The 23,117-nt window shown below is 46.6% G+C and overlaps 1 protein-coding gene across 9 annotated transcripts in view; it reads left to right on the forward strand.

Annotated features, from left to right (window-relative positions):
- Nucleotides 1–23,117, forward strand: part of PAN2 (poly(A) specific ribonuclease subunit PAN2) — a 136,449-nt gene that overhangs the window by 10,481 nt on the left and 102,851 nt on the right. For 5 of the 9 annotated variants that reach the window (XM_029594778.1, XM_029594776.1, XM_029594780.1 and 2 more), the window contains one exon: nt 10,107–10,363. The exons of the other annotated variants lie outside the window; for them this stretch is intronic. The gene's annotated coding sequence lies outside the window, so the exon portion shown is untranslated. The remainder of the gene's footprint in view (nt 1–10,106; nt 10,364–23,117) is intronic. 9 annotated transcript variants of the gene reach the window in all.

A 23,117-nucleotide genomic window follows, 5' to 3' on the forward strand; every position in this document is an offset into this window, starting at 1 on the left:
GCTGGGAGGGATCCAGTGACCTTTGGTGATCATAAATAGCCTTCGTTAGAAACTTGGCAGGAAGAGTGAGTGGCAATAATCACTCTTTGGCTCCCAGATGTGTTCATTTGTTTGCACATAGTCTGGATATCTCTCGCATACATCCCTGTTCAGAGCCCTGACAGTAGGCGTTGTGCAGGGCATCCTAGCCTAGAGGGCACTCTGCCAGCCAGTATGTATGAAGGTTGTGTTGTAGGTGGCCCGGTGCTTGCAGGAATCGAATGTATGCATTATTTTCGCATGTCCTTGTTACAAAGTAGATGTTTTCTGTAAAACTGTGCACAAGTGTTCGTGCTTTCTGTTGCCGCAGCAAGGTCCTACTTTGTACAGGTCTCCTTAAGGAGCAGGCAGACGAGTACTTGCATGTGTTTGTGTCATTAGCGTAGCTTCATTTGCTTATGTTAGTCTTGGATCTGCCAGTTTGTGTAGGCAGGTGCTGCAGGCATTGCCATGTTGACCAGTCTGTATTGGCCCCTCAGGCAAGGTCCTCCTGGGGTTCCAGATCTATTTCAATGTGTTTGCGTGCAGTTTTTTTTTATTCCATAACCAGAGCCATGCCTTGCCAGCTGTTGTATCCAAGGTGCAAAAATATAACAACAAATGAAGCCAACAGCTATCACAATAATAAGAATATGAAAAAAGAGAAAATTGTAAATAATACTGAAACTTAGAAATGATGGCAGAAAAGGACCGAATAGCCCATCCAGTCTGCTCAGCAAGCTCCCATAGTTATCAGTTTCCCATACTTATCTGTGTAATTAAGGGATTCTCATAAATCACTGAGGCTGTGTTTGTTACCGACCTTACACTGGTTCTCAGACAGTGGAAAAGGCCATATTTACCCAGTTCACGGTTAAAAATTATTCAGGTAGCAGGAGACTCGTGGTGTTCCAAAATAATCTTTTTTTTTTTTTACTAATCCAGATTGTTTTCAACAGTAACAATAACACATTTACCAGGTGAGGAATCTGCCTCCTCCATTGTCCCAGTTCTTAAGCATCTGCTTCAGGCCTCAGTATTTCAGTAACACAGCATAAATTCAATCCTTTCCAAGTTGAGGCCAAGGATAGGGGTCTTTGGCAACCAGCCTGAGTTGGTGTGCAGAGGAGAGAATCTATCTTACAGGCCAATGCAGAAAAAGTACTTATCCGGCTAAGTACCATTGGCCTGTGCCAGATAGCCCGATAAGAACTGACTTATTGGGCTGTCTGGCAGTTGTGTTCTGTTGCCAGAAAGACAGATACATCGGTATCTATCTGGCTAAGTGGCAACGGCGGCTGCCACCACTTTCCTGATAGCTGTCAGGGACGATCCCTCCCCTCCCTTCCTGAGCTAAAATGTGTGTTTGGCCTATGCCGAATGCACATCTTAAAGTTTTTGAACTATTTTTTTTAACTCCCAATGCATCAGGAATTACAAAAAAACCTGGACATTAAAAATGTGTGCTAAAAACCAGCACCCATTTTCTTGCATTAGCCTCTTAGTGTGTTTCCTTGCTAATTTCCCATGGTGACTTCTCTGTCCCCGGGGATTCTTTCATTCCTGTATGTATCCCATAGAACCCTCACCGCTCCCAGGTGGGAGGTAGTTTGTTTTTTTGGGCATCTCAGCCTCCCCTAGCTCTGTGGTGCTTGCCTTTAGACTGAAGGCTATTCTTCTCTAGAGGGTCCACCTATTTCATAAACTCATAGACCCAATGTTTATAATTATAGGTGCCATTACATTTATAGTCCATAAGCATAGTACTTAAAATACAAATGTTAAAAATACCTTATGGGTGTATCAAACTTTAAAATGTAAAGAAAAACCCAACAAAAAAGTATGTTTTGAGTCCACACAGTATTGAAGAAGCATCCAACACAGTCTGTAGTTTGAGAAATGTCTGCATCAGGGAAAAATGTTATTCAAAAATCATTATTAGGGGCTGACCCAATGGCTCAGTGGCAAATGCTATGCATTACTGTATAGAGGACCTGGGTTTGATTCCAGGACAGGGTTTCTGCTCCTTTGGATCAGCCAGAGCTGAGGATGCTGCAGAGGCAAAGTTCACGGCCCCTGGGAGAAGGGAGCCCCAGTCGTCATGCAACAGCAATACCTAGTGATCAGACTTAGGACCACATTAGCCAATCTACTTAAGTAGCCTTGGTTAGTGGCCTCTGGCTGAAGAATGTCACTGTGATAGTTGGGCTAAGTTGCTTTGTTTCCCTTTCACTGTGAAATACCACCTTGATTTGCTATCAACATTGAAAACAACCATTCCCTGTACGTACCTGGATCAGTCCAGACTCCTGGGTTTTGCCTCCCCTCCAGCAGATGGAGACAGAGAACTTTTGACTGACTCTGCCCTTTACCATCAGGTGCCACCTACAGTCCGTCAGTATTTCTGTGTCCCCAGCAGATGGTGGAGGTGCAAAATCCTACAGTCTGTGATAGTTAGTTGTAAAAAAAAAAAAAAGGCTCTGGTTAGTTTTTAGAGGCTAGTTTAGGCACAGTTTCAGGATTGCTGTTCCTTTAAAAAAAAAAAAAAAAAATAAATTTTTTTCTTCAGATCGGTCAGTGGTTGCTGAAGCCTCCCAGGGAGTTGGCAGGTCCTGAGGGGACCATCCTTCCTGGTAGTAGAAGCTGTTTCTGGCAGGGGTTGAGGACCCTGACAACCAGTCTTACCCTCAGTGCTAGGGGTGATACCTTGGAGCCCAGCTTACTCACTCCAGGAAGCAGGACCCGCAGCCAGGTTTGGAAAAAAAAAAAGTTTTGTTTGCTGTGCCGGCAGAGTCTCTCTTATTTCCTCCGCTAAGGGGGTGGCGACACACTGGGGGATGTGTAAAGCAGTTAGCTCCGTTGCTTTACTGCCTTGGGAGCCGCGGTCCGCAGCCGATGCCACGTGTGCAGAGACACATGCTTGCGGCTATCACGTGATGGGTTGTGCTCAGCCTGTATTCCAGGCGCTGAGGGCACTTCAGTGAACGCCCGTGGTACTGGTTTTGGAGCGTGCAGAGCCTCAGCGTTCTCAGGGCGGCTGTGGCATTTGTCTCCCGATCCATTCCTGCTCAGTGCGGGAACGGCCGCCATATTGGATTCCTTTCAGGCGGCAACTCGCTCAGCTGAGAGGGCGGGGAAGTCTCCTTCTTTATCCCCTCAGCAATCAACCTCCGAGGGAGGCAAGGCGTAGGAGGACCTGGCAGGCGTGGCTGAGGAGAGCCCTGAAGGGGCTTCAGACTTCTCCTTGTCGTCCTTTTCATCAGAGTTTATCATGTTGCTCCACAAAGCTTTTAAAGCCCGGAAGGCAGCGAAAAGACCTTCGGGGATAAGTGCTACGATGCTTGCAGGGGCTCAGGTCCCCAAAAGAGCTAGACACCAGGATGGTGCACAAGATACTCTATCAAAGCACCCCCTTCAGTCTGTGTCAGCCCGTGCGGGGGATGACTCCTCCGAGGATTCTGATTCGGAGGGTCCGGAGCCAATTGATAAAGCTCCGCAGGGGCTGGACCATAGGAATAATCAGGTCAATGGTCCTGGCCATGGCCCTCATGTTGCTGAAGGTGATGACTCCAAGGTAGTTTGTCTCTTTCAGAGGCACGAGCTGGGCCTCCTTATTCCGGCAGTTCTGGAGGAATTGGGTATTGACTCCCTGCTGGAGGATTCCAGAATGGGGCCATTGATCCACTTATGGTGGGTCTCTGTGGGCCGTCATGGTCGTTTCCATTTCATCTTTCTGTCACCGACTTAATTGTTTTGAGAGTGGGACACCCTGGATTTGGGATTGAAGGTCAGTAAAGCGATGGATAATCTCTATCCTTTACCAGAAGACACCCTGGACCTTCTTTGGGTCCCTAAGGTTGATGTGGCAGTATCTGCGGTCACCAAAAAGATGACCATCCCAGTGATGGGCACGGTGGCTCTCAAGGACCTTCAGGATAGTAAACTTGAGGTCCAACTCAATAAGATTTTTGAAGTGTCCGCTCTGGGGGTACGGGCTGTCATGTGTAGCAGCTTTGCCTTGCGAGCTGGGCTCCGCTGGGTGCAAAATTTGCAGAGTATCTCATCTCTCTCTGGTAACGATGTCACTCAAGTGGGAAGCTTGGAAGCGGCAGTGGCTTACAGTGCGGATGCCCTATATGACCTGCTACGTACCTCAGCCAGATCTATGGTCTCAGCTGTCTTTGCCCGCAGGCTTCTCTGGTTGAGGAATTGGTCTGCAGACGTCTCCTCCAAAGCTCAGCTGGGATCCCTGCCTTTCAAAGGCAAACTTCTTTTTGGGAAGGATTTGGACGACATGATTCAGTCATTGGGGGAGAACAAGGTCCATCGACTGCCCAAGGATAGACCCCGGTGAAAAGGTTCTTTGTCCAAGGATAGACCCTGGTGAAAAGGTTCTTTGCCCTCGTGACCTCGATTTCGGGTGAATCGGAGGTTCTGCTCTTCCCGGTCATCGGCTCCTCGTCTAGGCAGACTTCTGGCTAGCAACAATCTTGGTCCCAGTCCTTTCGAGGCTGTCGTTTCAACAGGGTCAGAGCCTCCCAGTCTGCAGGAGGAATTAATTCCTCCCAATGAAACGAGGGCGGTCCAATCCTCTGTTTCAGTTGTCGGAGGCAGATTGTCTCTCTCTTACGAGGAATGGACCAAGTTGACTTCAGACCTGTGGGTCCTCAGTATAATAAGGCATGGCTACGCTTTAGATTTTGCTTGCGCCTACAAGACCGCTTCCTCATCTCCCCATGCTCCTATGCAGAGAAACGTCAGGTGGTGCATGACACTTTTTTACAACACCTTTGCGACCTTGTAGCCATTTTACCAGTTCCTCAGGCGGAACAGTGGAGGGGCTGTTATTCCATCTACTTCGTGGTGCCCAAGAAAGAGGGCACATTCCGGCCCATTCTGGACTTTAAAAAGGGTCAACCGCTGTCTTCGAGTTCCAAGATTTCGCATGGAAGACCCTAAGGGTGGTCGTGGCGTCGGTGCACAAAGGCAAATTCCTGGTGTCCCTGGATCTAACTGAAGCGTATCTGCACCCTGGGATCCTGCCCACCCATCAGAAATTCCTGAAGTTTTCCATTCTGGGAGACCATTTTCAATTCTGCGCTATGCCGTTCAGGCTTGCCACGGTACCCAGGACCTTTACCAAGATAATGGTGGTGGTGGCGGCACAGCTCCGGAAGGAAGGATTCTTTGTTCATCCATATCTAGACAATTGGCTGATTCGGGTGAAATCAGAGTCTGTGTCGCTCTGCAGTGCATTGGGTTCTTCAACTATTGCAGTCGCTGGGCTGGGTGGTCAGCTAGCCAAGAGTCTCCTAGTTCCCTCCCAGTCGTTGGCGTTCCTGGGGGCTCTGTTTGATACACGGCTGGGGAGAGTCTTCCTAACAAAGAAGCAGATCATCAAGCTACAAGGGCAGGTTCGGGACTTGTTGGGCAAGTGGCCTCCCAGGGTCTGGGATTATTTGCAAGTCCTAGGTTCAATGGCTTCCACCTTGGAGTTATTCCTGTGGGCCTTTGCTCATATGAGACCTCTTCAGTCAGCATTGCTTTCCCGTTGGAGTCCAGTATCCGAACAATTTAATCTCCCCTTCCTCTTACAGACTCTGCATGTTCCAGACTCGATTGGTGGCTCCTCTCGGACAATTTATGCCGAGGGGTGGCCCTGGAAGTTCCCACCTGGATGGTGGTCACTACAGACGCCAGTCTCTCCGGCTGGGGAGCGGTTTGTCAGGACAGATCGGTGCAGGGACAATGGTCTCTGGAAGAATCCCGGTGGTCGATCAATCGTTTGGAGACCAGCGTGGTGAGGTTAGCATTACAGGCCTTTCTACCGCTTCTGCAAGGGAAGTCTGTCAGGATTCTGTCCGACAATGCAACCACAGTGGCTTACATCAATCATCAAGGAGGAACCAAAAGCCAACCGGTGACGACCGAGGCTCAACTGTTGATAGCCTGGGCAGAGCAACATCTCGTGAGTATTGTGGCTTCTCACATTGCCAGGGTCCAGAACGTTCAAGCGGATTTGCTCAGTCGCAACCAGCTCGATCCCGGGGAGTGGGAACTTTCCAAAGAAGCGTTCCTTCTCATATGCGACAGGTGGTCCAGACCAAGTGTGGACCTGATGGCAACGTTTCAGAATGCCAAAGCCCCCCGGTTCTTCAGTCGACGTCGAGAGCCAGGGGCGGAAGGAGTGGATGCCTTAGTTCTTGCGTGGTCGACGAACATTCTACTGTATGTGTTTCTGCCCTAGCCTCTGATAGGCAAGCTGCTACGACGCATAGAAGCTCATCCGACAGGTAATCCTGGTGGCCCCGGAATGGCCGAGACGTCCATGGTTTGGGGATCTAGTCAACCTCACGGTGGACGGACCCCTGAGTTTTCGGGACCTCCCGAACCTATGTCAGGGACCCGTTTGTTTGGAAGAGGCAGATCGCTTTTGTCTAGTGGCCTGGATTTTTGAAAGGTGCTGGCTAAAGGAGAAGGGCTATTCAGACGCAGTTGTGGCTACCCTTTTGCGATCAAGGAAAACCTCTACCTCCCTGGCTTATGTCAGGGTGTGGAGAATTTTTGAGTCTTGGGGTATGGAGCATAAGGTGGACCCTGCTCGGGCGTTGGTGTCGGATATTTTATTCTTACAGGCCGGTCTGGCAAAAGGCTTATAGTGCAGCTCTCTAAGGGTGCAGGTAGCGGCCCTAGGTTGTTTCCGAGGTAAGATATGCGGTGTAACCTTAGCTGCGCATCCGGACGTGGCGCGTTTTCTCAGAGAGGCGAAGCATTTGCGTCCTCCGGTCAAGGATCCTTGTCCATCCTGGAGCCTAAATTTGGTCCTCAGAGCTCTGTGTGCGGCACCATTTGAGCCTCTAAAGAGGGTGAAGTTAAAGGATCTCACGTTGAAGGTGGTTTTTCTGGTTGCTATTTCCTTGGCCCGCCGGGTGTCGGAGCTTCAGGCCTTATCCTGTAAGGAGCCCTTTTTAAGGATTACGGATGCAGGAGTCTCTTTGCGTATGGTTCCTTCCTTTCTCCTAAAGGTTGTGTCCTCCTTTCATTTGAATCAGTTGGTGGAACTCCCATCCTTTCAGGATTTGGACCTCTCTGATCCCTAGTCTCGGGATCTGAGGAAGCTTGATGTTCATTGGGTTCTGTTGGATTATCTGGAGTTTACAAATAGTTTCCGTATGTCGGACCATCTATTTGTATTGTGGAATGGCCCCAGAAAAGGGCATAAGGCATCTAGAGCTATGATCGCTCGCTGGTTGAAAGAGGCAATTGGTTCAGCGTACCTGCTTCATGGCTGGCCGCTTCTGGTCTGCCTTCGAGCGCATTCTACCCGTTAGCAGTCCACCACGGAGTGTCAGCAAGTTTCGCAGCAAGAAATTTGTAGGGCGGCTACTTGGAAATATTTGCATACCTTTGCTAGGCATTCGTTTGAATGTCTTGGCCCCAGGCTCTAGCTGTTTTGGTGAAGATGTGATCCGAGCGGGACTCTCGAGGTCCCACCGTTTGTAGGAACGCTCTGGTACATCCCAGGAGTCTGAACTGATCTGGGTACGTACAGGGAAAGGAAAATTGGTTCTTACCTGCTAATTTCTTTCCTGAAGTACCACGGATCAGTCCAGAGTCCTGCCCCTTTTATGGCATAGGGATAACAGAGAGTCCGTTTGTTCAGTACTTATTTATCTTTTCTGCAGACTACTTTCAAAGTTTTCAAAGTTGTCACGGGTTCTGCTCCTTCTTGGGGTTAGTGTGTATTGCAAGGTTTTCTCTTTCCCCGGTTTATGCGGGGATACAATTCGAATTAAAGTAGTTTGTTGGTTATGGTGGTTTTTGAAATATTCTGCTTGGATACAGTGTAATACTGATGGTCTGTAGGTGGCACCTGAGGGTATTGGTCAGAGTTAAGTCAAAACTTCCCTGTCTCCATCTGCTGGAGGGGAGGCAAAACCCAGGAGTCTGGACTGATCTGTGGTACTACAGGAACAAAAATTAGCAAGTAAGAACTAACTTTCCTTTGCTTCCTTGTATTCTTTATTCACAAAAATTCATAGTGAGATGCAATTCCTGAACTAATCAGGCAGAAAGTACAAACCTTTAATAAGGACAAAATAAAAAATCAAAAAGTGGAAAATGAAAAATAATTATCAGAAAAAAAAATTCTCAGTTTTATTATTAAGACCAAACAGAGCAGTATTCATCCTAAAAATCTATGGCTGTTCCAATTTAGAAAGTAGCATCCTCTTATTATGAATTTTTGAGTGTTAGCTTTTGAAAGTTAGTTAATAAATATATATTTGCCTTATTTTTTAAGTTCAAAGAAGCTAGATTACCTAACATGCATACTTTGACTAATTACCAAAAAGATATCCTTTCAAAAAATGTCTATGCATTCACATGAACCGGAGCTGCTGTTTCTTTTTTGCATTTTCTGCATATATCAGTTTATAATCATCCCATTTAAAATAACTGCATGAGCTTGAACTACATTCATATATTTATAATGAATTAATCTCAGATTTGCAATAATAGCCAGGTGTTTAGATAGGGATATAACTTCAGTTTTTATCAGGTTGCACCACACCGTTGTCCGCCTACTTTCTTATCTTTACTAAAGGTTTGGCATATTGTATATTATAAGAATGAAACCCATTTTCTATTGCACAAATAGAAAACCCTTTGCTTTGTCTTGAAATGTGTGAATGAACAGGCCTCTGAGTATCTCTCCATTCTTCTTGCCTCCTACACCACCATTAGAGAATGCCAATCCTTACAAATGGCCCTTTTCTCCTCCGCCTCTGTCTTCTGCCAAATTGGCTTGCACAAGACTTCGGGGCATTCAGTTGCTTTGCAGCTAAAATCTGAAAAGATACATTACTACCCCTTCGCCTTGAGCCATCTTACCTCGCTTTCTGGGAAAAAAGCACAGGCTTAACTGTACAAGCAGGCCTTTCCTTAGACTGCTGGTTAAAGAAGAAGCATGCTTCCCTATGACTGGACATTTGATTCAATGATGACTGCACATGACCCTTCAACTAAGGTTATTGTATATGTAAACTGAGTTCTAATTTGATTGTAATCCTCCTGGAGGCCATTTTTTTGGGGGGGAAAAAAAACTATAACATTTGCAAATAAATATTATTAATTGTGCTGGCAACTCATCCAGGTTTTTGTTCAGATAGCTACATGACTTTGATAGTGCATGCTGGAACTGCAGGTATCTAAAGCAGTGTGCATTAGGTAATCATATTTTATTTTACGGCCTTCGCAAGATTTAAGGGGTCATTTTTGTAATTGCTCACACTGATTCAAAGTCAGTTACTGATGGATTTTACATCAAAATTCAAAGGGATAGTACTCGCTTACTTTCCCTTTCAAAATTATCCCAAAAAATTACCCCTAAAAATTGTATAGGTAGGTTTTTTTTTCCAAAAAAATGCATATACTTTTGAAAATTCAAAAGTATGCCTCTGAGTGTAGACCCTTCCCCTCCCTTGCCCCTGGGAACGCCTCTTCTCACTGTGCACAGAGGCCCTGATGCGTGTATTTTAACCTGCATAATGGATGTTGGAGGAGTGAGGGCCCCCCCCCCGCCCAAATAAGGAGCTTGCCCCTATCAGCTGCCCTCCCCAGTTTAGCTGGACCATTTTGATTGGCGTGAAAATCGTTTGGCACTTGCCCACCCTGGAATTCATTGTGCCCCCTTTATGTCGTGCCCCTTTACATACAATTTCTGGAGTCACCGCTGAGGGATGGCGGTTTTCTAAGAGCTCGTTTCTGCAGGTAAGGCACTGTTTTAGCCATGGAAATGGCTTTGAAAAGTCCCGTGCTTACCACATCTATGAATGTTACAAAGATCTGTATCTGAAGCTAAGCAAAATCCTGGGAACGTTAAATATTTCTTGGCAGAGACCTTCTGTAAAGGGATATTTAATGAAGAGAGCTAGCTATTAGAGAGCCACTGATAGAACTGGAGATACAGAGGCCATCATGTCAATAAATACGGATAAATTGCCTAGTTTGAATAGAACACCTATATAGTGTTATCAAACAATAAAATAATTCTTGTCTAATAAATTGTTGAACATTTATAATTATAGTTTTGAGAAAAGGAACTTTCCAGAATCCATGAGATATGTGCTCTGATACAGCATTTCCAACCAATGTGCCTTCAGACCAGAACAGATGTGCCATGGAAAAGTCACTTCTGCCTGATGCTCAGATCCAGGCCAGCACCTGAGCTCTGCTCTCATTAAATGGCCCTCTTTGCTCTCTTGGTCCCTGTTTTGCCTCCTGCTATGAGCCTCTGAAGTTCTGTAAATCATACTCAGCAGTCCAATTCAGTACCAGGACAAAGGTAAAAATCCTACAAGCAAAGACTTTTGTGGAAATGTATTGATGATTCAAAGGTTTTCCTATGTCAGTTGCCCGCTCTTCAGATATGTGTATTTATGTGAGAGAGTCTTCTTGAAGAGCTGCTTCCCCATCCTTTTCCCTCTTGCCTCCCATTCCAGATATTCAGTTAGTAGTATTAGTGTACACTGTGTGACACTGTTTTGGTGGTGGCTAGTTTCTCTTTTAACCCCACCTAAAGAGACTGTAGGGATTTGGAGCATTAGCATGGCAGCAGACAGACTATGAATTGATGCTGTACAAAGAGAGGCCGAGCTGCGTCTGTTAAACTGGCATTCGGTGGACACGGTATAACCTTATGGCATTATAGGTGGTGTGCATACAGCTGCAGTAAAGTCTGCATGGCCTAAGAACAGAACAAGAAACTGAGAGGTTGAAAATGTGTGTGTTACGCTGGAAACATGCATGGGGGGGCCATATTGAAAGGGATTTTGACAGATAAAAAGCATTTTCACATAGTTAAGCAGCTGAATTAGCTGTGCTGTCTGGGTACGTCCTTCGTGCCACTAGGTGGCGGAGCTCTCTAACATTAGCAAAGTCTTTCAGCTAGGTGCTCCCTCTTGTATCTTCCTGCATTTACCTGAGGCTCCTCAGTCCATTTTTTTCCGCGCGACTGATCGCACACGGAGCTCTTTTCTCCTACAGAGATTTACAGTTGTGAGGTAAAAAAAATCAAAAAAACCCTTCAATACCACAGGGAAAGGCTTTACTAACATAATGCCTCGACCAGGATTCAAATTCTGTGCCTGTGGAAAGATTATGTCGGTCACTGATGGCCACAAATCTTGCTACCTCTGCCTTGGTCCTGATCATGACCAGGCAAGCTGCGGGGACTGCGGCTGTATGTCCCCAAGAGTGTAGCGCCACCGAGCTGCTAAGATTCAACAACTTAAAGCAGCTCCATTGGGCTCTTATGCTCCTTCTGAGGCCTCAACGAGATCTTCCCCAGGCCCAAAATGTAAGAAGAAGTTCCCCTCTCATCGAAGGGCCTCTTCTGTGGACCCCACAGGGTAAAACACTCACTGCCGATGCCCAGTCAAAAACTGATGCATGGCACGGGGAATGCGTCTGATGCACCATGGCCACATGCCGCGTTGACGCCATCGACTCACCGGCGCACTGAAGACCATCACTCCGGATCGCATTCAAAGCATCGACGCACTGATGCATCGGCACACCGACTCACAGAGAACATGGCAACGCAACCGCGTCAGGTAGACACACCATCGATGTGCATCGGCGCCATTTCTCAGAGCCTGACACAGCTGAAGCCTAAAAAGCACATAACAGGACATAAGAGACCTAGGAAACTATCACCACTTCTCATGGTAGACTCTGATAATGATGTCTCTCCACCATGGTTCTCCAGCAGCCGATCATCTTCTTCGGATGTGCTATCGGAACCATCTGCAGAATCTCGACCCCATACTGCTACTGAGCTTCAACCTCATAAGGCTGTGTCACCTCTGCCAAGTGTACCACAGCTTAAGAACACAGGTGCTACTTCATCTCTGGCTGCCCTACCGCCTTTAGAGGTCTTACCTCCCACACCTTCTACTTTGGGGATAGTTTCACAAGCTATTTCCCAAATAACGAATATATTAGCACAGTTTCTACAATCAGTAGAACAGAGACATCAGCTCCCACTGCCTATTCCATCGGAGACGCCACAGGTTCCGGAAGACCCTTCTATTCCCGGACCATCACCAAAGGACCAACCACAGAGGCCTGCATTGCCCATGGAAGACGTTTTAGACACATCTTCCTCAGCAGACTCATCTATGGGCTACCCATTGGACCCAGCTGAGGTCCTGCCCGAACCCGCCTCTCCACCAGAAGACCTTACATATTCCCAATTCCTGGAAAAGGTAGGCTTACTATTAAACGTAGAGACAAGGAAACTACACGACCCCCGTCAGGAGATGTTGGGGATCTTAAAGATTTTTGACACTCCTAGTGAACCCATTGCACTTCCTCAACACCCGGTGCTAAATACGGTTATGGAGAAAACATGGGACACCCCTCTCTCTACTCCGCCAACGTCGAGGAAAACAGACCTCAAGTACCACATGAGGGACTCCCCCCTATTACTCCACAGTTCAGCTGCCGCATAACTCTGTAGTAGTTGAATTAGCGATGCAAAAGGCGAGAAAATCTAGACTGCACTCGAACACTCCACCATCTCGAGATGCAAAATCCCTAGATGATTTCGCAAAGAGATCATATCAATCCAGCATACTTAATGCAAAAATTCAGAATCATCAGTTTTTCATCGCACAATACCTCTTTGAAAACCTGCAAGCTCTGAGGCCTCATCTAATGCAGGGATCCTCAGACTCTAACCTACCCATCGAATATCACAATATGGAAGAAGGTCTCAGATACCTCCTGCGCTCCATTTATGAGGGGTTTGAGATTTCCTCCAAGACCTCGGCAAATCCAATAGCCTCAAGGAGACTGGCATGGCTCAGGTCCAGCATCATCAGGGACGACGTACATGACAAGTTAACCAATCTGCCATGCCGCCCTGATAATCTCTTTAGGGATAAGTTCACAGAGACAGTAACCAAGCTAAAAGAGCAAAAGACAGCTGTGCTGTCTCTGACGTCTCCTCATCAACCATCGTCATCTCGGCGTCAGTACTCTGCTTATAGGAAGCCCAGCTATCACAGGACCTACAAGCCATACATATATTATAGAACGCCACCTTATGAACTTGCCAGACAACAGCCTTACCAACCACAAGGTCCACGGCAGCGAACCAGAGCCCCTCGACAGACCCATCCACCAGCAGATCCTCAACCCTCAAAATCCCAGCAGGGTTTTTAGAACTAATTTCGCCACCGGCTCAGACAACTGTGGTAGGGAGGCAGATTATCCAGATTCCTCCCAGTCTGGAACAATATCATGTCCGATCAATGGGTCCTGACTATCATAAAGGAGGGTTACTCTCTCCATTTCATGTCCTTGCCAACCCTCCCACACGTAGTTCCTCAGAAACATCAAACAGCACATCGGGGCCCTCTCCTTCAGGAAATCAAGATGCTTCTCTAGCAAAAGTGCTTTCGGGAACTTCCTTCCCTCATCTCTGTTTCTATTCACAATACTTCCTTATTTCCAAGAAGTCAGGAGGCCTACGCCCAATCCTGGACCTATGTGGGCTCAACAAATACCTCTACAAAATGAAATTCAAGATGACTTCTCTCAAGTCCATTCTTCCCTTCCTTCAACCCAACGATTGGATGTGTTCACTGGACTTGAAGGATGCGTACACCTACATACCAGTGCATCCCAATTCCTGGTGTTACCTCTGCTTCCAGATGGACGACAAACATTTCCAGTACAAAGTACTTCCATTTGGCCTCTCCTCTGCCCCTAGAGTTTTTACCAAATGTCTAGCAGTAGTGGTGGCACACCTCTGTCGTCAGGGGCTACAAATATTTCCTTACTTGGACGACTGGCTTCTAGTAGCACCCAACCAGTCTCTCCTATGCAACAATCTACTTCATACCATTCTTGCCTCGACAATCTGGGTCTCCTGATCAACTGCGAGAAGTCAAACCTACAGCCAACACAAAACTTACAATTCATAGGTACCTATATAGACACTATTCAAGACAAGGCATTCCTGTCGTACCCGCGAGCACTGGCTCTCCGCACACTGTCTTCAGTCCTAATACACAGCACGACTGTTCCGGCTCGCCAAATCCTTTCCATTCTGGGACACATTGCAGCATCTATGTAGTCCCTCACACAAGACTCCACATACGCCATTTGAAATGGGGTCTCAAACATCAGTGGACTCAGTTCCTTCATCCACTGTCGACTCCATCACACTAATGGTCAGCATGAAAAGGGACCTACAATGGTGGCTACGCCCATCAACATTAACGACGGGATCACCTGTATGACCTCCTCGACATCAAATAATACTCTCCACAGATGCCTCTCCCAAGGGATGGGGAGCTCTCCTAGAGAACTTTCAAACTCAAGGACTTTGGTCTACCATGGAACGCAATCAACACACAAATCTTTTGGAGTTTTGAGCTGTGCGTAACACCCTTTGAGCCTTCGAAGAATCCCTGCACGGGAAGACGGTAATGATTCACACAGACAACCAAGTCACAATGTTCTACATAAACAAGGAAGGAGGGTCAGGTTCCTGGAATCTATGTAGGGAAGCAGTCCGAATTCTGGAATGTGCTCACGACAGGTCTATCTCCCTTCAGGCAACTTACTTACCCGAAATCAGCAATTCTAGAGCAGACAAACTGAGTAAAATATTTCAACCCCACGAATGGGAACTAAATCATGAAATAGTGAACCGCATCTTCTCCATGTGGGGTCTTCCCCGCATCGAATTTTTCGCAACAGAACACAACAGAAAGGTGAAGAATTTTTGCTCCGTGTATCCAAGCCCACATCGGATAGTTCAAGATGCATTCCTCATAAACTGGTCTCTGGTTCTTCTATACGCATTTCCTCTGATACCACTCATCTCTTGCATGGTCTAAAGATGCATCGAGGACCAGGCAGATCTAATTCTCATCGCGCCAGCGTGGCCAAGACAGCCATGGTACAGTTACCTGATAAAATTATCAATTCTCAATCCGATTCCCCTGGGCACCAGCCCTCAGCTACTTACCCAGGAGAACGGATCACTACTTCATCCACTTCATTCCTCACTGCATCTCACGGCATGGAGATTGAAAGGCTTGTTTTCCAAGACTTGAACATTGCTCCTCCTCTTCAGGAAATACTTGTTTCCTCCAGAAAGCCATCGACTAGGCCCAACTGCCAACGGAAGTGGTCACGCTACACTTCCTGGTGCTCAACTACAGGATTGGACCCACTTACTTGCCCACCAGAATGTCATCTGGCCTACCTACATACACTCTACAGCAAAGACCTAGCCACTGCCTCACTCCGAGTACATTTAAGTGCCATAGCAGCTTACCATACTCCCTTAAATGGGGAACCTATATCATGTCATGCCCTCGTCTCCAGATTCATGAAAGGGGGTCCTACGCTTACATCCTCCGATAAAGAAACTGCCAGTGCGTGGGATATTAACATAGTCCTTGAGCAACTAATGCTACCCCCTATCGAACCACTAGACACTTGTCATCTACGGTATCTTTCATAGAAAGTACTCTTCTTAACTGCCCTTACGTCAGCAAGGCGAGTCGGTGAACTACAGGCCTTAGTTCATTACCCTCCTTATCTCCAATTTTCCATGACAAAGTTACACTGCTTACACACCCCAATTTGCTACAAAAAGTGGTTTCAGTTTTTCACATTAACCAAACCATCACTTTACCCACTTTCCATCCAAAGCCTCATGCCATTGACAACGAAAGAAAACTTCACGCTCTGGATTGTAATCGTGCACTTGCCTATTACAAAAAGCGCACCCATTCTCCCAACAGAACCTCAACTCTTTCTCTCCTTCAATCCAAACGCACCTGGATGTCCAGTATCAAAAAGAACTTTATCCAACTGTATACAATTCTGCTACCAACAGCGTTTAGAACACCTATCCACAACTCCTAAAGTGCATCAGGTTCGTGCAATGGCTGCTTCGGTTTCCCACCTCCATGAGGTGCCTCTCTTGGACACATCTGTAAAGCGGTCACATGGTCATCACTGCATACCTTCGCATCCCATTATTGCTTAGACAAACAAGCTGGAGATGATGCATGCATGGGGCGGACTATATTACAGAACAGCACATATTCAACAGATAAACCACCTACATAAGAACTGTCCGCCTATAATTTCTGTATTGAGCAAAATAAACTATACTCATATCTATATGCTCAATACGACAGCTGGGGACTCCCAGACAGCATGGCTAATTCAGCTGCTTATCTACGTGAAAAGAGCAAGTTTGCTTACCATAAACGGTGTTTTCCATAGATAGCAGATGAATTAGCCATGCTGACCCGTCTGCCTCCCCGGACTGATAAGGACTGAGGAGCCTCAGGCAAACGCGGGAAGATATAAGAGGGAACACCTAGCTGAAAAACTTTGCTAATCTTAGAGAGCTCCGCCACCTAGTGGCACGGAGGACGTACCCAGACAGCATGGCTAATTCATCTGCTTTCTGCGGAAAACACCGTTTACAGTAAGCAAACTTGCTTTTTTCCTCGTGTGACCTGAGTGTCTGAAAGTTGCCCGTCCTGATTGCAGATAAAAGTACGCTAACCCACAGATTCTTACTCGCATTGTAGAGGAGGCATTCCTAGGCCAGGGAAGTAAACAAAGTGCATGGTTTTGGTTGGAAAAAAAACCCTGCAGATTTCTATGGGTACTTTTTCCTTAGGCAGTTTTCATGTACATTCACTTTGAAAATATGGTGTAAAGTCTGTGAGTAGAAAGTACCTGCAGATAGCATGAAAATTGCTGTACCAGAAAAAGGGGTAAAAAATGGTCATACTACATTAACATGTACAAATTGATGGGTTTAGGGATTTCTTTTTATTTGTATGCTGGTGACATACAGTTTTATATTCCATTCACTAAATCACTTGAACATACTGTTTCTTTGATATCAATCTATATGAAGGTTATTCAGCAAGTTTTGTCACATCTTAAACTTACATTAAATTCTAGTAAGACTGAAATTATTTGGTTAATAGAAATCTCTCCGTGGTTAGACTGTCTATTCTTGATTTAGGCATCTCCAATATTACTTTCGAATCAAGTTCATAAGTTAGGCATTCAATTAGATGAGAATCTCACTATGAAAAAACATATTAATAAGTTAATTAATGTAGGCTATGCTAAATTCAGTTTATTACATCAATTGAAGCCCTTATTGACTTTTGAAGGTTTTTCCATTATATTGCAAACTCTTATTTTTTCAAACAGATTACTGTAATTCCTTACTACTTGGTCTTCCTGCCTGTACGCTGAAACCTTTATAATTATTACAAAATGCCTCAGCCAGACCCTTACTAGGGTTTAAAACATTTGATCATATAATGCCTACTCTCATTTCCCTGTACGTACCCAGATCAGTCCAGACTCCTGGGTTTTGGCTCCCTACTAGCAGATGGAGACAGTTTCATTGACACTGCACATAACCCAGTGTGCCACTTGCAGTCCCTCAGTAGCTCTCTGTCTCCAGCAGATGGTAGATGGTGCAAAACCTGCAGTTCTGCAGTCAGGAGACTGTTTTGGATTTATGAGCCTTCCTCCCAGGGGGTTTTTGGGTTCTTCCTCGTCCTTCCCTATCTGGTCAAGGTGGATGAGCTGGGGGTTGGTGACCCTTTTGTATGATTGCTCCTTTCTTCTATGGGGTGTAAATCTGGTGGCCCAGATCCCTCCCCTTCACGAGGCTGCTGAGGCAGCTACAGGCTCAGGGTGGCTGTTTTCTTTTAGTCGGTCCCCTTTTTAATTTGGCAGATTTTCTTTTTATCTGCTAGCAGCTCTGTGTTCCATTCTAGAGAGTAGGTATTGTAAGTTTGGTAAAGTTTTGAAGAAAACAAGAAGGTCTGGCTTCTTTCTGATCTGCCATGTGGCCTGCGCTCCTGGAACCTGAGCCTCTGCACCAAAGGAAACTATTTGTTTCTATGTATATTTGTTCTCAGAGAGTTAAAAAAAACAAAACAAAAAAAAAACCAAGGAGCTAGATAGAGGAATCTGTGCATCTGTGGGGTTCCGAGGGTGGTGGTGGTGGGGGGGGGGAAGCTACCTTAACAGCTTGGGGAGCTCAGCGATGGGGTTTTTCAGCATCTTCTCTGCCTGCAGAGGAGACCTTGTGTTGGCTCCGTGGTGCTGAGGACTGTTCCCCTGTTTGCCATTGAGGTACTGGTGGTGCCGCAGGTGCAGGGAGGACCAGCGTGTATGTGCAGCAAAAGCTTTCATGGGTCTGCGTCAAGCATGACCACACCAGTAGAACAAGCCTCACGGGTGATGGGGTCTAGCACTGAGGCTTTCTCTATTAGCGCTGAAACGGCGGCCATTTTCGATTCCCTAGCAGCGTCGGTGGGAGAAGCAGGGGAATCCCCTCTTCAACCATTGCCAACAGTTCCCTGTTCCGCAGAGGTACAGAGAGGCACTTGCACTGAGGAGGAGTAGAGGTCTTCTGCCGGTTTTAATTTGTTTATGTACAAAACGTGTTTAGCGAGATATTGGCTCTTGGCCCCAGTCTCCATGGATTCTCTGCCAGTCAAGAGGCCTGAGCTGTTGAGAAGCTCTTCAGGCCGATGATTTCCAGTACCAGATGTTAAAACGGATCTGGGCCTAGACGCGCTAAAGGTGCAGGCAGGCTTTACTTAGTTGAGTGGTAGGCCACTGCAGCATTTCTTTTCTCACGTTCGTAGTCGTGTGCGCGTATTCTCACTGTGTGGCGGTGCATGTGCTGGGGCTTGTGTGTGTAAGGCCATGGCCTAGATTTGAGCGCGTAGGTCTGCGACCTAGACTTGAGCGCATATTTGCGCAGGTACTTGAGCACGTAAGGATGTGACCTAAACTGCAGTGCGTATTTGCACAGCTACTTGTGAGCGTACGACCATAGCCTATGCGAGCGTGTATTTATGTGCTTCCTGGAAGGGTGTGCATGTACGAACAGGTGGTATTGTTGTGCACACAGGAGGCCGCCTAGAGCCAGAGTTCAGGAGAGCTAGGCGCCAAGGGTGATCAGGTCCAAGTGCCTTGCTATCTGTGAGGCTTGCCATTTGATAGCAGTTCAGTCCTCACTCTCCCTCCGTTTGTGTCAGTGCTGTTTAGATGTTTAAAGTGATTTGACTACTACAGCTTTTTCCCATGTTGGGACATCCCCTCGGCCTATGGTGTCTCTGGAGGGGGAGTGGAGTGGGAGGCGAGGCAATGATCCATTCTTCCTTGTTCCTGAGGGCCGAAGCTTCTCCAAGAGAGGTTGGAGAGAGCAAGGTTGGGCCTATTGCCTCTGATATAGATCCATCCTCCTCCTCCTCGGTGAAATGCTTCCAGGGCCTGTAGACTTTTCTTCAGGGGTGCCCAGTGAAGGCGAAGCAACCTACTATGTAGGGATCACGTGCTTGGGCCTCCCATTTGGCAGTCACTGGGGGCAAATGCCGCAGGGAGGCTGTCCCTGGTAATGTTCAAGGGGGTGTGGATCATGAGACATCAGAGGAATTCCGATGGTGAATTGGCTTTCTCACCTCTAGAAGAGGGAGAAATTGCATATGATTGACAGCCGCTTTGGACTCTGCTCAAATTTTTTTCTTTTTTTCACAGAGATGTCTTGCTGAGTTTGTTGGCTCAGATCCTGAACATGCTTAGTATGGCCGGAGGTAAATTTTAAGTTAAGCATCCTGTGTCTTTTTCCCACCTGTATCCAATTCAAGAGATATTGGATTTAAAGAAGGTAAATGCTGCTCTCAAGGTTCCCTGTTTCTACATGGAAACTCTGAGGTCCAACTCTGAAGTCCATCATAGCGGCGGTATACAAGGGAGAGTTCTTGGCTTCTCTTTCCTTGATTTCGAGCCATATCTGCATATAGCCATCAGGCCAGAGCACCAGAGATTTCCGAGGTTCATGGTTCGAAGGGAACATTTTCGGTTTCGAGCCCTTCCCTTTGACTGGCAATGGTTCCACATACCTTCACAAAGGTGATGGTGGTTAGGGCAGCCGCATTGCAAGAGGAGGGCTTATTCATGCAAAATCAAATGACCTCTGTCGACAATCAGTACAAAAGGTACTGATGTGCTTGAAGTCTCTAGGATGGGTGGTGAACCTAGCAACAAGCCATTTAGTCCTATTGCAAACTCCGGAGTATCTGGGAGCTCAATTCAGCACACTATTCAGCGGAGAGAGTTTTTCTCACGGAGAGAGATTGCTGAAATTGCAGAGTCAGATTAGGCTTCTGCTAGAGCTTTCAGTGCCCAGGATCTGGGACTATTTACATGTCTGGGTTCTATGGCATCGATGTTGGAATTAATGCTTTGGGCGTTTACACACATGCCGCCTCTGCAGGGTGCTCTTCTCCCACTGGAATCCGTTATTGGAAGAATTTTATCTTTTTCATCCATTAGAGGGGGAAGCCAGGGACAGTCTTTTTCATGGTGCTTACTCGCACCAATCTCGAGCTTGGTGCGGAATTGGAGATTCTGAATTGGATAATAGTCACCACCGATACAGGAGGGTGGTGTGGCAAGATCAGTCAGCGCAGGGCCAGTGGTGGAAACAGGAAGCCTCATGGCCTAACAATCGGTTAGAGACAAGAGCGTTGCATTTCGCGTTGCTTGCCTTTCTGCCAAGGTTATGCGATCTTCCAGTACGGATCCTATCAGACAACGCTACGATGGTGGACTACATCAACCGTCAAGGCAGAACCAAGAATTGGGCAGTGGCTCAAGAGGCCCGGGATTTGATTCTCTAGGCAGAACAGTACTTGGAGCAGCTGGCAGTGTCTCACATTGCTGGAGTGAATTATGTTCAGGCGGATTTCATCAGTTGGAGAAAGTTAAACCCTGGGGAATGGGTGCTGTTGGAGGCAGTGATGTGTCTCATTCACAGAAGTTGGGGATATCCTGACCAACGAGAACACCAAGGCATTGCGGTTTTACAGCTGCTGAACAGAACACAGTACAAAGGAACTGGAGCTCTGTGCTGCAGTGAACTCGAGGGATTCTTCTTTGTCCTCCCTCCTGTGGCCTCTGGTAGACAAGGGATTATGGCAGATACATATAGAAACATAGAAGTGACGGCAGAAGAAGACCATATGGCCCATCCAGTCTGCCCAGCAAGCTTTCACAATTATTTTTCTCAAACTTATCTGTTACTCTGACCGCTGAGGTCAGGGCCCTTATTGGTAACTTTTTGGTTCTAATTTTCCTTCCACCCCTGCCATTGATGTAGAGAGCAGTGCTGGAGCTGAATAAAAGTGAAGTATCAAGCCTAACTGGTTAGGGGTAGAAACCGCCGCAATAAGCAAGCTACTCCCACGCTTATTTGTTTACTCAGCCTGGCAATTTAGTCCTTGGTGGTTGTCTTGATATAAATCCTCTTTTCTTCATCCCCTCTGCTGTTGAAGCAGTGAGCTGCGCTGTATATGTATTCAAAGTGAAGTATTGGTTCGGAGTAGTAACCGCCGCAACAAGCAAGCTACTCCCACCCTTATTTGTGAATGCAAATCCTTTGTCCCACATTTCCTCTTGCCGTTGAAGCATAGAGCAATGTTGGAGTCGCATTAATCGTGTGTATGTTTATTGAATAAGGGTATTAATCACCAGGAAGTAGCCGTCATTCCCGCAAGCCACCCCCATGCCTCTTCTCTTCATTCACAACCTCGAGACTTTATGGATCCACAGTGTTTATCCCATGCCCCTTTGAAATTCTTCACAGTTTTAGTCTTCACCACTTCCTCCGGAAGGGCATTCCAGGCATCCACCACCCTCTCCGTGAAGAAATACTTCCTGACATTGGTTTTGAATCTTCCTTCCTGGAGTTTTAAATCGTGACCTCTAGTTCTGCTGATTTTTTTTGTAATGGAAAAGGTTTGTTGTAGACTTTGGATCCAGGCAACGTGATCCTGGTAGCTCCAAAGTGGCCACATTGACCAACCATGCTTCCCAGATCTGATCAACATGGCCATAGATGGGCCCCTGAGGTTCGGACCAGGGCCCTGTATGTTTGGGTCAGGTGGCATACTTCTGTCTTGCAGTTTCGCTTCTGAGAGGAGACAACTGATATGGAGGGGATATTCCAAAGTGGTTATTTCCACCTTCTACATCCTTGATGTATGTGTGAATTTGAGTATCTTCGAGTCCTGGTCTGCTGTTGATGGAGTGCAGCCTCAGTCTGTTGCATATTTTGGCTTTTCTACAGAAAGGTTCTGGTTAAAGGTTCTTTAACGCTCTGAATGTCCAGATAGCGACATTGGGTTTTCTCCAGAGTAAGGTGCAAGGGTATCCTCTGTCCGCACATCTGAATGTTCTGTGGTTCCTTCAGGGAGCTAAGAATTTGTGTCCTTCGTTGTGGAACATTTATCCATCCTGGAATCTGAATCTAGTCCTCAGAGGGTTGTATGAGGCTCTGTTTGAACCACTAAAGAGAGCTACAGTTAAGGACGACTCTTAAAGTGGTTTTCTTGGTTGCTATTTGTTCAGTCAGGAGAATTTCGGAGCTCCAGGAATTATGTTGAGATCCCTTCCTACAGATATCTGATTCGGGGGTATCTTTATGCATGGTACCTTCTTTTCTGCCTGAGGTAGTCTCAGCATTTCATCTTAGTTAGACAATAGAGCTTCCAGCTTTTATGGATTTGGATTCCTCTATGCCTTATGCAGAAGAGCTTAGGCTCTTAGATTGGAGGCATGCATTATTGAGGTATCTAAAGGTCACTTATGATTTCCATAGATTGCATCCCCTTCTGTGTAGACTGTATCATCTCTTTGTACTGTGGAGTGGTCCAGAGAAAGGAAATAAGTCGTCTAAGGCTACAATTGTGCAGTGGCTGAAGGAAGTAATCAAATCAACTTACGTTTCTAAAGGGTGCCTGCTGCCGGAGGGTTTAGGGGCACACTTGACGCGTTCTCAGGCAGCTTCCTGTGCATGAAATTTGCTGGGTGGTTACTGAGAAGTCATTGCTCACTTTTGCTAGGCATTATCGCTTGGATGGGGCTCTGGCTTCCATGTGTTTTAGTGAGAGTGTTCTACAAGCAGAACTCTCCATATCCCATCCGAGTTAAGGGGAGCTTAGGTACAT

The sequence above is a fragment of the Rhinatrema bivittatum genome, chromosome 3 (genome assembly GCF_901001135.1).
Source record: "Rhinatrema bivittatum chromosome 3, aRhiBiv1.1, whole genome shotgun sequence".
Lineage (NCBI taxonomy): Eukaryota > Metazoa > Chordata > Amphibia > Gymnophiona > Rhinatrematidae > Rhinatrema > Rhinatrema bivittatum.